This window comes from Strongylocentrotus purpuratus, unplaced genomic scaffold, assembly GCF_000002235.5.
Source record: "Strongylocentrotus purpuratus isolate Spur 01 unplaced genomic scaffold, Spur_5.0 spur5_contig_867, whole genome shotgun sequence".
In the NCBI taxonomy this organism is placed as follows: Eukaryota; Metazoa; Echinodermata; class Echinoidea; order Camarodonta; family Strongylocentrotidae; genus Strongylocentrotus; species Strongylocentrotus purpuratus.
In genome coordinates this window covers 325,001-339,203 of record NW_022145576.1, presented here as the reverse complement: position 1 = coordinate 339,203, position 14,203 = coordinate 325,001, and the positions used below count along the sequence as shown (strand labels likewise).

Sequence of the window (14,203 nt, the reverse complement as noted above, 5' to 3'; positions counted from 1 at the left end):
CAACAATTTTTTTTTCAATTTCAGGAATAGACATTTGAAAACATTTTCATGCCGTTTTACAACCGCTTCTACCAATTAACTTATTCCACCAAATATCATCATCCGTCTATTTTTCATTAATCATAAAGTCAGAATGGCACTTTTTAATGATGTGTTGTTGTTTTTCTGGGAAAGTGCTGGTCCGGTGATTATGTGGATAATGTTATTTATCTGTCTATCGAACGCTTGGCCGCATCATGAGGCCGCCATCCTTGTCAAGCATCGCTTATGATTGCGGTCTCCTGCACTTTTTCCACAGATAGTTCGGATAATACTTTAAATTTATAACAATATGTTATAGAAATATATTTATTTTCGTCATTATATGTGAATATGTATATCTAAACAAAATCTTGACATGAAATTATTATTGTTTGTATATGTTGTATTATACCTTATGTTTATGTGTTATTTGTTATTCAGTTATTGAGTTTGGAAAAATGCAGAAATAAAATAAAATCATAAGATCGAATGTTCATTCCCCATAATTATGAATCATGCTTATTGTTACCAAGGCAACTCCATTAAACTTGCTGTATAAACCATGAATAGTTTCATTCACTTGTGACAGCCTTCGTTTCTTCACAATCGTAATTAATTTCAGTAAGGAGACGTTGATTATGGTTACATTATGGGTACATGGGGGGGGGGGCTTACCTAATTACCCCAATATCTATCAAATAGAGCCATATTCTTCGGTAATAAATATAGAGGAATATAAGTAATAACTTGAAATATGTATTTTTTTTCTTCAAATCTATCATGATTGCTATTAATCAAGCTCAGATTGCTTGCAGTAAAATAAAAATACAATGTACATTTAAAAGTTATAACAAAGATTAAGACAGGAAGAAAATTAAAATATAAGTGAATATTATTTATAAGCTTCGCAAGCTCGCCTACTCAATATGCTCTCAAAGATGGCTATGTTGTATACACGGTCATTATAGTCATATTCATTGGTTGATTTTATGACCCTAATATGGTTACGTCATCATAATTGTTTAGCTACACTACCAATTATGATAAACAGTCGGGAATATTATTGTCTTTTAGAAAATCGATATCGATCTTTCATTATAATCTTTGATTAAAAGGCAAAAAGGTCATCGACGTTCGATGTATACTTTTTGACCCGTGTGTCATATTGACTAATAGCAGTGGTATATAATTATGAAACGACGGTAAGTTGATTAAAGCACGCCATTTCCAAGTACACTGTAAAAGCCTAATGGCTATTGATGCTTCGAACTTCAAATTTCGGAGATTGCGATTGTAAAGCTCTTTTCGGCGCTCATTTCTAAATGAAGTTAATAATTGTTGAGGGTGATTTCTCATATTAGGCCTATCTAACGTTAGATTATCCCTCATGCTATGTTCACTCATATCCATTGCACGGGACGTTCAATACAGGAGTATACATTCGTTTTGCCCTTGCTTTAGCTGTTAAGGTATCCGAAAACGCTAGAATCATTAAAGGAAAAAAATTGTCTCAGGCACTCGCTTAGTTCACCTGGGCATAGAGTAGTAAATATATATTAATGATTTCCAAAGGACAGTGGAGTCATGGCAGGTTAGATTCGAGCTTAGACCAGTTCGACATATCACCATCCTTATAAATGACATGGATATGTTTATAGCCCTCGTGTATCGGACAGATATACTACCTCAGTATTTCTGTATATAGTGTAAAACCATTCAACTCACGTTTTGTCGACGCTATTGCAGACAACGTTACGTTTTTCATCTTTCACCCATTTTCATCCTCGCAATTAATATAATGAATACGATGGGTGTTCATTCATAAAATTGCATTTCATAAAACCAGACTCCACTTGCATCAAGTAACCTTGGTTTATTAGGCCAAAACATCAACCGTGTGTCATTATCGATCTCGGTCTCAATCCGAGCGGTCATTCCGAGCGGGCGATGGGAACGTACTATGTAGCAGATCAATACTCGTGCATTTCACTATGCTACATTTCTACATAATTAATTTATTCCACCTCAAATTAATATAAACCCATGTACAATGCATGTACTTCATTATCTATGCTTTTGTGACAGTCATACACACAAATAGGAGGGGAGTATGAAACTTTGTTAGAGGCATTCCGTAGATGCCCGAAGATTCACGAAATTCAATGTCCATTTGTTCACAACGAACTATTCCGAAGATGGGCGAGACCGAAGATCAACTAGAACTAAGGTTCACATCACCAAATTTTCCTTCGGTCTCGTGGGCCTTCGGTTAAATTCGGCTATATAGCCATACGTTTAGCATGTTTAGAATATTCAATATATTTTTCTAAATCCTATCTTATATTTTAATCATATTTGTACGAGGTTGTCACGTCGTCTGCCACCTAACGCATTGGATGCAGAAGGCTGTCATTATGGTTCAAGGTAAAACATCGATGTTTACGAGAAACATGATTTTAGATCATCCTTAATTTTTGCACCAATCTATTACAGCGAATTACACCCCGGAGATCGAAAGCCTTTGCTAATTAGCTCAGGCTAATGTGCCACAAGCAAATAACTTGATAATTTGACATGTTTGTGGGAAGGGCCTTCTACTTAATTTTCACTGACGTTGTGGACTTGAACAACCTTTAAAATCAGCTGTTCTAATTAGTTAATGAAGTACATTTTGATATTTTTTCCAATTATATAAAAAAAAAAATGTCTTTGATGAAATAGAATGTAAAAAACAAAAACATAATCAACATCGTAAGGGCCACAGTGAGGAACAAGATTATAAAATTGATTGACAATGCAGATTTAGTGCAACTAATTTATTCGCTTATAGTGACAGACATTCTTATCTGGGGAAGAACTTCTGTTCTAATCGTCCTAAGTAATGTTTTCTAAGAAAATGATAAATTCGGAATTCCCTTTAAAGGTGTGAGGGGGAGATGCAGAAATAAAATAAAATCGAATCAAATGAAATCAAATACAATCAAATAAAATCAAGTATGAGCAGACGTTTGTTGTCCTCCTATGTCCTTCAAACAGGGGGCATACACAGGCTTCATGCTATTTTATTATTCTATTCGACTGTCTTCTACGCCAACCCGCATGGATGTGTGACAAGACGGCATCGAAAGGGGAATCCTTACAAATGATTTTTAACCAAGGCTCATCCCGATATGCTTCAACACAGCGTGTAATTAAAGTATAGTCCCATATTTATTGTGTTGTCAGTGTGCATCATAACACAGTATAACCGAGAACATGTGTTTAGGATGACCGATATATTTTTTACAGCTGCTGGACAACCCATGACCAACGTCATAATTTTTGTTTTACAGCGGGAGTGTTCCTTTAATTAAACGGGAAATAAACAGACTGTCATTTTGGACATAAACACTTGTTCCAAACACTGCCCATCTCGATCCCTCAAACTCTACACGCTGGGAACCGAGCTTAATAGCTATGAGTTAAATGAAATCAATATGGCTTTCAAATAAACCATAATGCAAAGTAGTCAATTCTACATGTACGTCAAACAGTTTCTATCAAAATTATAATTCATTTGGTTGTAAAATGTCGAAAGGGGGAGGAATATTCAACAGTGTCTGTTTTTCGTTTTTATTTCTTTATTCTTCTTTGCTCTATTTGTTTGCTTTGAATGTTTTGCATTCTTTTGCTCATTTGCTTAATTTGTTTCTTTTGCATTTCAATAGTTTTATTGCGTAACTGAACTTCAAGCCAAAATACAGAACTAAACAAAAGGTAATTATGTATCAGTCTATATCTTATGCAGCTTGATACATCAATTTCTTGATATGGATTAGATATGAATTTATATTCATATGGATAGATTTGTATAATGAATGTGCCCTGAAATCCATAATTTTCAGACGAATTACCTTCACAAGGCCTAACACATCGATAATACTTAATCATCGATATGTTTTGGGGTGAGTTTAAGCCTTTGTCAAGCACTTGTTAAAGATATGCAATTAATTACTGTATTGATCGTTTAGCAGGCCTACTTGGAAAGAGAGAGGACACTGTTAATGGCAAATGAATAACACCCGAATTTTTCCCTAGGGCATTTGGCGGAATGTTTATTAATACATCACACGTTTAAACAACGAGGGCACGAAATACGTCACAAGCTACTACATTAAGCCTAACTAGAATGTTATTTATCGGTAGATTATGTCAGTTTAGCACATAAAAGACTTGCTATAGTATCTCTCCATGCGACCCATTTAACTTTAAATCGAGAGTACATGCACTTTCGTGGGGTATAGTTGAGACGTTTAAGTATGAAGTGCAAATCGACAAACAGAAGGATGGAATATGATCCGAGGAAGAGGCGGAACTACAAATTCTTTGACGTATTGATAAAAATAAAAAATACTAATAATAATATAGCAGTATTAGCTGAAACAATGATATCAGCAGTGTTACATAATTTTGTTCATAAAATTGAAAAACAAAATGGGTTTTATTTTAAAGAAAAGTTGAAAAATAACTCATTAGAATCTTTGGAATATTTGACGAGAATAATGATCTTCGTACATGGGAGGAGTGTTAAACGTGAGTATACAGAACATAGTAAAATCAAGACTAAAATTATCATCACAATGCTAATATTGTATGTACGATCATAGTTTGTTATACAAATGATGGTTTATTTTAATCATCATATTTTTCTCTTTTACACACACAAATATAGATGCACGGTGCCGATACACTTTGAAAATATAGATAAATGGATTTTTGTTAAAGGCCCACTGCACTACTTGTAGCTACTTGCGCCCTCTATATAACCAACAATGCTTAATCGGTGACCATTGGTCCCCCATGATCCTCTTTTTCTTATGTTAACTGAGAGCTGAGTTGATGAGATAACCACATGTCCAGTGACCTTGTAGGGCGGTCTAATCCCTCCTGTAAACTATGGCAGATAAGCTTTAAAGGAAATATGTCTGTTGAGAGCCAAAAACGGGTTACCTTTATTAACACGTTTTATGTAAACTGACATGGAATAATCCATGCCTTTCTGATTCTCATGCTCTACTGATGAAATAATTAGTGATCACTGGATTAGAAGTACCATTTCAGAAGCCATGATCATCAGATTCGGCTGTCTTGTATATAGGTCAAAAGAAGAAAAAAATCACCTTGTTATAGAAAGGAAGTTTTTTTTTCTTCTTCGTCAGCCATACTACTGTAATGCTAATTAATGAGCAAAACGTGCAGTTCAACTCTTACAATAATTCGTCTGTTTGGAGCCAGAAGGGCGTTAACTCATATACTATAACACAGACTTAATGCCTTTTTGACTCTGAACAGATGTAGGTAAGTAAAATATGTAGAATAAAATAATAAATGAGGCACGTGTTGCATTAAAAAAAGGTCTAGTTCACTGTATTACACTTACGTTGTATCTCTCCAGGCTTTTTTCACATTAGATATTGCGAAAACGTGTTACATCTTTAAGCGTGTATTGATTGTTTCCTTAAAGAAGTGCAAAATGTTATGAAGTAGCCCATTAATATTACATTGCCTCTCGGGCTGCCTTCATATTAAACATTTTGAAATCATATTGTATCTTAACTGATTAAAACTTAGTTGATTGCATTGCTCTATTCATGGAATTTTTATTGCATTTTATCGCAGTTTTTTCCTATGTTACAGTTAATTGAATTCACGTATCTGTATACATTTGATTTGTCTATGACAATTATTCTGATGTTTTAATGTAAAAAACAATTATTTTGATATATTTTTCCCATTTGCTATGTTTTTCTTTATTTATATATATGTCTTTGAATGTTTTTTTAATATGATTATATGTTTGATGTAAATTTGCATTTTTAGTCTTTGGACTTTTTGACAAGTCTTGAATAAACCTTATTTGAATTGAATTGAGCTGAATTGAATTCATAAACTACTGTGTGAAGTAAACACACGCGTTTTTTGTTAAATTTCCTAGGTTGGTTCACATTCATGATATGGAATCGAGATGATTATGATTATGTTTTTCCTGTGTCCAAGTCTAAAGCATCTTTCCAAAACATATAAATGAATTACAAATAAACTCTTGATTCCTTTAACCCAAGCTTAAGTTCAAATGTTCTACATGTAGGAGAGGTTCTATGTCATACCACGTCACAGGGATCGTCATAATGTATATCTAACTGAAGTAAGCATTCATAAATATGAAGATAAAATCAGCAGTTTACTGTTGACGTATAGGTACGAGGCAACCGTCTTTGCTCAAAATGTGACGCTGTATGAAAATAGGTTATCTCATTATTTGGTACGATGACAGGCCAGGGTAAGAAAGGGGGAAAATAGCCTGGATATAGAGACGATGGTACAGAAGAATCTACACATGCATCAAGGGAAAGTGTGGGAGGAGATAAAAGATGAAAGGGGACAGAGAGAGAGAGAGAGAGAGACGGACAGACAGAGACAACGAAAAGGACAGAGAGAGAATTTAAGAAAAAAGGGAAAATAATTTAAACTGATGAGCAAACTACCCACTGGGGAAGAGGGGATGAGATGAGAGTTTCAGTGTGAAAGAGAAAGAAAGGAGCGTGAAAAGGGGGTTGGGGTATAGAGGAAGAGAAATAAGGAAATATAAAGAGGGAGAGGAAGAGAAAGAGTTGGAAGAAGAGAAAGAGAGATAGAAAGTGTGTGTGTTGGCGAGAGAGATTTGGAAGAAGAGAGAAAGAGAGATAGATAGAGAGGGAAATGGAGAGAGATAGAGAGGGAATGGAGAGAGAGAGAGAGCTGGAAGAAGAGAGAAAGGGAGAGATAGAGAGAGAGAGTGTGTGTGTGGGCGTGTGTGTGTGTGTGTGTGTGTGTGTGTGTTTAAAGGGAGAAAAAGAGATCACACGGAAAGAGCTAACGGGAAAGAAAGATGGAAAGTGAGAGCCTGCGCTCAATAGAATTGAATAAGGAAAAGATAAAGGTCATGGACCAGACAAAATATGACCAAATATTGTGGCAATGGATGAGCTCAAATCTGGCTCAGTGAGATCCTTTTCAAGTGAACAACAATGTACTTTCTCAATATAGCTTCACTGAATAGAACAAGAAATCGATGGTCGCAAAGAGCTTGTCTTTGTTCCACCCTCACGAGTATGAAATAACAGACCTACATTAATGTCAGAGTGCCTGAGAGAGAGAGGTAGAGAGAAGGGGAGAGAGAGAGAGATAGAGAGGGGGAGGGAGAGAAAAGGAGAGAGAGGTGGGAGAGAGAGAGAGAAAGAGAGAGAGAGAGAGAGGGAGAAAGAGAGAGAGAGAGAGAGAGAGAGAGAGAGAGAGAGAGCATGGGCAGTTATACACGTGGTTCACCATACCTCTACCGCCATTTAACGCAAAAGGAGGCTAATGTAATAGCCATGATACGTGCACAAAGTCAACTGGAGGGATTGATATTCGCAAAGAAGAACGCGGATTTATTTTCATATTGGCGGGAAACGGTGTCAGAATCCATTTGCTAGGAGTCAGTCAAGGTTATCAAGGAACCGGAATCTTTTAATAGAATTACATCAGTCTAATTGGGATTGTTATTTCTTTGACGACAGTGGCTTATGTACATGTTTGTGTTGGATCGGTTCTATCTGAAAAAACAACAACAACAAAACAACATCATCGTCTGATTCGATTTATCTGATTCAATAAAGATATTTTTGAGACTCTCTTTTTGACACGCTTCATTATATAGGCCATAAAACAGTACTGGCTGAAACAATGTTGGTATATTCATCGCTGATTAAGCAGTCTGCATGAATAGGACATAATTTTGCTGGCTGGTCCATTTTAATGATTTCTTTTTTTTCTTTCTTCAAATCAGTGGCTCTTTAAAATAACTTGGTTCCCCTTTGTGCATATGAATTTTAAAAAAAAACTGTGTACCGTGTATTTTAGTTCTGCCTACAGATATCAGCGAATGAGTAAATCAGAAAATCGTCGACCCCCCCCCCCCCCCCAACTGACATCACCGTACTACCCTCATAGCAAAAACTAGGGACATGACTATAATAATCAAAACACAGTTTTAGCTAAACTTGCTTTTGAAGCAAACAGTTCAGGAGAGTGTGTCACAAAGACTAAGATTGACTTAAAGTTAGACTTAACGATGGCAGGCCGTTCATGCCACTGTTTGCTCCCACCATTATGATCTTTAGATGATATTTTTTCCTTCAATTATAATAATGAATTATCCAAAAATGTAAAGTCTATACATTTGTGACAATGATTTGTACGTCCCTTGAGAGACAAATGCCAGTAAATGGTGAGAGCAAAGTTAAGTCCAACTTAAAGTAGATCTTAGCCTTTGTGAAACACTCCCCTGATTCGATAACTATCAGGGTTAGATATGAATACATTGCTGATGATACCATCATGCATGTTTGTACACAAATATGCTTAAAGCTGTTCCGCAGTAGCAGAGTATGAAGCTAGCGCGGTGAATATTGGTATGAAAAATATAGCTGCGTCCAGGGAGAGGAGGAAGGCGGTCGCAATCCAGCATTAAAAAAACGAAATGGGAGATAATTATTAATTAGCATAGGTGTTATCAGTATGTTCCATGAATTCAGATTAGGGAGATGAAAAGGATTACGTAAATATACATATCTTCGTTTTTGGGGCCATTATGTTTAACTCTCCGCACCATCTGTTTATACTAACATGCGACCAGTTAGTAACCGAAAACGTCATGTTTAATAGATCATGCTCACTGTCTTAATCTCTAAGGCGTTATCCTCCCCGTACCTTATCATTCCCGAATACTTTCACCTGATGCCTTTTTCGCCCAAGACTTGCGCTATTCTGCACGTGAGTCTCTAACACCAGTAATTCAATAGAAGATGTGTGAAGGTGTGCCCGGAATGTTCATGTGCTAAGCTCTTTACATTTACAACGGTATGGTATGATGGCAAGCTTTAAAGCCCCACTGCACTACTTATAGCTATTTGCGCCCTCTATTTAGCAAACAATGCCTAATCGGTGACCGTTGGCCCCCATGATCCCTTTTTTCTTGTGTTGATTGAGAGCTGATTTGATGAGGTAACCACATTTCAGTGACCATGCAGGGAGGTCTAATCCCTCCTGGCCAAACTGGTGCAGATATGCTATAAAAGGAGTCCTATCTATGAGTTTATATTTGCAGTAAATATTGACAACACGGTCATTTTAATTTGGGGACGCTGTTTTTGTCCTTCTTCATTTAGACCTTCGTTGTTTATCAATCGGCTTTTGACTTCGGTAGCTTAAGTGGCTATATTTGTTCATTTTGTTACACATATGTACTTGTATGATATTTATTAAAGAGGAATCTCATTCGTGACCCTCTTTATTCTCACCCGAAGTCTAAATTCACTTTACCGTTAGAAAAATACAAACGGTTGTAAACGGCAATGCCGATATGAAATGCTATTTATAAGATGGGATAACACTAGCTTATCTGCCAGGAGAATGAAAAGAAATCAACGAAAAATCAGATAATGCACTGTATTCAATAGTAGAAAAAAAATGCAAACGAAATATGCATACTGTCAGGTAAAATGTCATCGTAATCGGTGATAATATTTAAAAAAGAGTATTACGAATGAAAAGGTTGCAAGCAATAAAATGTCAGGGGTGAAAGTATTCAATTATTGTTGAATCCTTAATCAATAAGTCCTTATTCATTACCTTGACCTATTTTTTTTACTTGACTCGGCAGGAGTATAACTGGTTGCCATCATAATTTTCAGTGATGTAAGATTTCACCATAATCCGATAATATTGTGCTCGAATCATAAAAATATATGAACAAATTATTTAACAAATCCATTGACTGTCAGAAAGAAACGAAGCCACCATGAATAATTTACAAACGTCTTCATCTCCCCATCTCATTACCATGGTTACTGTACGACAATGAAACATCATCCATTTTGATATGAGGATGAATCAAAAGGGACCTTCTCAAAAGGCTCAAGGCAATGTTGGATAGTTCAATGATTATACTGACATTGCAGAAAATGAAAATAAAAGGCACATTTCCTCATTTTCTTTCAATAAAATTTGTTTTTTTGTCAAGAAGAAAGTCAATGATAGAAAGGCTGAGAAACAATTAGAAGAAAGAGGTTTGAAGTTTTAAGCTTTAAGGATTGCATCCCATTGGAGCTGCGTACCAATAAATAGAAAGGCAAGTCCGGTCCTTTTGCAAGTTAAATTATTAGAGGAAAATTAAACAAACAACACAGTGATATTTTCATGAAATTTCATAAAATTCTATATTTTTCTTTTTTTTTTTTGGTCCGATTTCAAAGAAATTGTAACCGTTTTTTTTTTTTAATTCTCTCTTTTTATCAATTCAACTTGCAAATGGATTGGACTAAACCTCATTATTATGCTCATAATTACCATACGCCGTTGATAGAGAAGGGTTAAGGTAAATCTAATTCTAAGCCCATAAACCTAAATCCTAATTCTAACCCTAACCCCAAACATTCTTACTTAAGCTGCTGCACACTGACGTGTTGTGGAATCGGCTAACCATGCGAAAACAGTTTAATCCGTTAACCAGATTTGCACAACGACAACGTGGATTGCTACGATCGACGTCCTTTTAATGCACTGCCTTGAATGGACGTCACACGTATTCAGTCCACGCAAATCTAAAAGTCTCTTTTATGACCAAACATGTAGAGTGATGGGAGCAGTTCTTTTTTCAAGCTTCAAAGAAAAGGTAAAAAAGGATCAATCTTTAAAGGCACACTGTCCTACTTGTAGCTACTTGCTCCCTCTATATAGAAAACTTCCCGGAACGGTGCCTGTTGGTCCTCCATGATCCACTTTTTTTAATTTTAAATGAGAGCTAAGTTAATGAGATAGCCACCTGTCACAGTGACCTCGCTGGCTCGCTGGGTGGTCTAATCCCGTCTAGCTGAAGTAGTAAAGCCTGCCTTTAAAGCATAGTGTTTGTCCTTGAGCACATCAAAAACAACACCACACTTAGCCTGCGTGCCCCCCGAAGGAATGAACAACACACTCTGGCGTGGGTTTGCCAATTATATTTCGAGATGATAAAACATAATTATTATGGCCCCCTCAGGAGCAATCCGAAGGAATTTTCGAAGAGATTGAAAACGAGGGATTCCCGAAGAAGTTAATTAGCTCTCAATCAATAATTCAACCATTTTTTCATCTTGCCATCTGCCTGTTATAACCTCATTTTGTGTTTTGGATTTGAATTAGGCAAACACCACGTGTAGGCATACATGTGGGATGCCCAGAGTTTACTTACATTGTACGTATGTCAAAATGTGATACGTTGTGAAAATTCTGCCAAAAAATGGGACGTTTAACGCAACGGGAATGAAAATCCAATGTATAGGAGTTATATTCAGGGATATGTTGTAAAATTAGTAGAATCCATTCCACAGTAGTGGTTGAATTACTCCGTAGAGAGTTGATTCCACTACCTCAGAACGGCTTTCCACTCGAAAATTGGCCCCTGAAACGACTCCTCGTCCATTTTAGCTCCTGTAGAGTTGGAGAGTAATAGGTTCACATCTAACCCTGACTCGTATAGTCAAGTACAACGTACTTTAGAAGGAAACGTTTCAAACCACTATACCTTAATCATCTTTCTATTATTTTCATATTGTTGTAATCACCCGACTGCAGATCACAAGGTATGGGGTTCGAGTCCCACCGCAGCACTAATGTCCTTAAGCAAGACGCTAATCTACATTTGCCACTCTCCGCCCAGGAGTTGGTACCCGGTAGGATGCGAAAGTTAATGTGCTTGGATGAGCAAGTGTGCGCTTGTCATTGTGTGCGGGTAAGCCTGAATCCGATGACCGGGGTAATAATATATCTGTAAAGCGCTTAGACACATCGTTGTATCGGTATATTGGACGCTATATAAAAGCGGAATATTATTATTTTTACCTGTATTATGTTCTTCTATATAAGGCTAATAAGAAATCTAGACAAATGAAAATGGTAATCTACAATTCATATTCTACATATTAAGATTTGAAATTGAAATTCACATTTATTTCCTATTTACCATTGGTAGAATGTGGTAAACACAGAGACAAGTACAGCAAACAATTCGGTGAGAAGACAGAGGTAAAAACCTGGAAAAGAAAGGCTTGTGTTGGAAACACCCATCACAAATAAAGACAGGTTACTGTAAGAATATCATTATGAATACGTTTCTTGCATCTAGGAATCGATTGTAGAAAAGAAGAAAAAAAAGTAGATGAAGACAAACTGAGAAGAAATGTAGGCATTGGAGGATACAACTTTTAAATTTCATTCGAATAACATAAGTATTGATAGCAAATACTAATGTATTTGTTGATGGAAATGTTTGAATTGATAGACTTCTCCATTGTCTCTAATGGTATACAATCGTTCGTACTTTCCCAGACAGGAACGCAGGGTTAGGATGCCTCTTTCTCATTTATTGAAAGTGCAGACACAGTGCAATTTGATAGGTCTTTATTTGCAATTTCCTTCGATGGTCTATTATTTGGGTAGGATGGTGGTGATATATTACCTCTAAGCACTGAGGATGTACTCTTCATATCGCCTTTGGAGACAGGAAACTAAAGGAGCAATTATTCTTAAGCAGTCGGGTGAAAACTCATATTGAAATTTGATCATCGTAGGTGAGCCAGACATCAGCAAAATGAAACATTCAAATTGAAACAAACGCCAAAGGGTTGGTCAGGTTGACCGATGTGAGACATGTAGACAAAAGAAGACAAAAGAAGTGCAAGAGTTGCCTATAACGGAATGTATTCGCGTGCATGTGTAAACTGTTTTTATTAAAGATAAGCCATCGCATAGTTATAGTGATGATTATAAATTATAAAAGCATTTCATGGACATGGTCGTGAATTTATATTGCATCATGATAGCAACCACCATCATCACCACTATAAGCAAAACTACTACAACAGGTACCACCACCACCACCACCACCACAATTCCCATAACAACATCTATCCCCACCACTATCATCACCACCGACACAAGCAATACCATCATGAACACCACAGCTATACCTCTATTATTATTACCTTATTCAGCAACAGCAGCACAACTGTCATCGGCAGCAGCACAACACCACCACCACCATCATCATAATCATTGTTATTACGATCATAATCATCAGCATTATCATCATCATCATCATCATCATCACCACTATCATCATCATCATCATCATCAACATCATCATCATCACTAACATCACCACCATCATCATCACCATTATCATCATCATCATCACCATCACCATCACCATCGCCACCATCCTCATCATCATCATCATCATCACCACCATCATCATCATCGCCACCATCCTCCTCATCATCATCATCATCATCACCACCACCACCACCAACATCATCATCACCCTCATACAGCTGGACTCCCGCACTGATCTTATAACACGTTTAACTAATTACGTCTCTACCGATCTTAACCCGTCTACCTAATTACGCGTATACTGTTATCACATTATACACAGTCTATGGAGTAGTAGAGGGTGTGGCTTGTAACGCTCTTGAGCAGCTGTTTATTCAGCGTGATTATCCCTTTAAGATCATCTAAAGAGCCCGATATATTTCTTAAGACAGAATTGTTGATGCACAGGATGTATGCAGGATACATCATAACTTAAAGATTAATCTACGATTGCCACACTCGACCCAAGTGAGATAAATGGGTACCTGGTAGGATTATTCCTGTAAATGCACTTTGCGCTGATAAAGGCTGCCGTGGCTAAAGCTAGGGTAATAATTTCGAAATCGAGTAAAACTGAGACTGCGACGGTAATATAATAAAGAAGTGGGTTACGATTAATCACTGAAATAATTTTATGATTTTTTATTAAAAAAGCTTTGCAGAATACAATAATTCTTACAGCCAAAGCCAAGTGAAACTTACACCACGGCAGAAAAGTAAAACAAGGCATTGAGTTACAGTTTCATTACTGGAATCATGATTTGATGACTGATTGTAGGCCATATTAGAAATTGTAAACAGCTATCGAAACCAAAGGCAATTACATCTTGTAAAGTCAGAGAAAACATGGAAGGTATATAATTACAATAATAATTGAAATCCTAACTTGATGAATGAGAGAGAGAGAGAGAGAGAGAGAGAGAGAGAGAGC

The 14,203-nt window shown here is 36.6% G+C and overlaps 1 protein-coding gene across 1 annotated transcript in view; it reads right to left on the bottom strand.

Annotated features, from left to right (window-relative positions):
- LOC583276 (neuronal acetylcholine receptor subunit beta-3) overlaps nucleotides 1–14,203 on the bottom strand; it is a 34,810-nt gene that overhangs the window by 6,377 nt on the left and 14,230 nt on the right. The gene's annotated exons all lie outside the window — the stretch shown is intronic.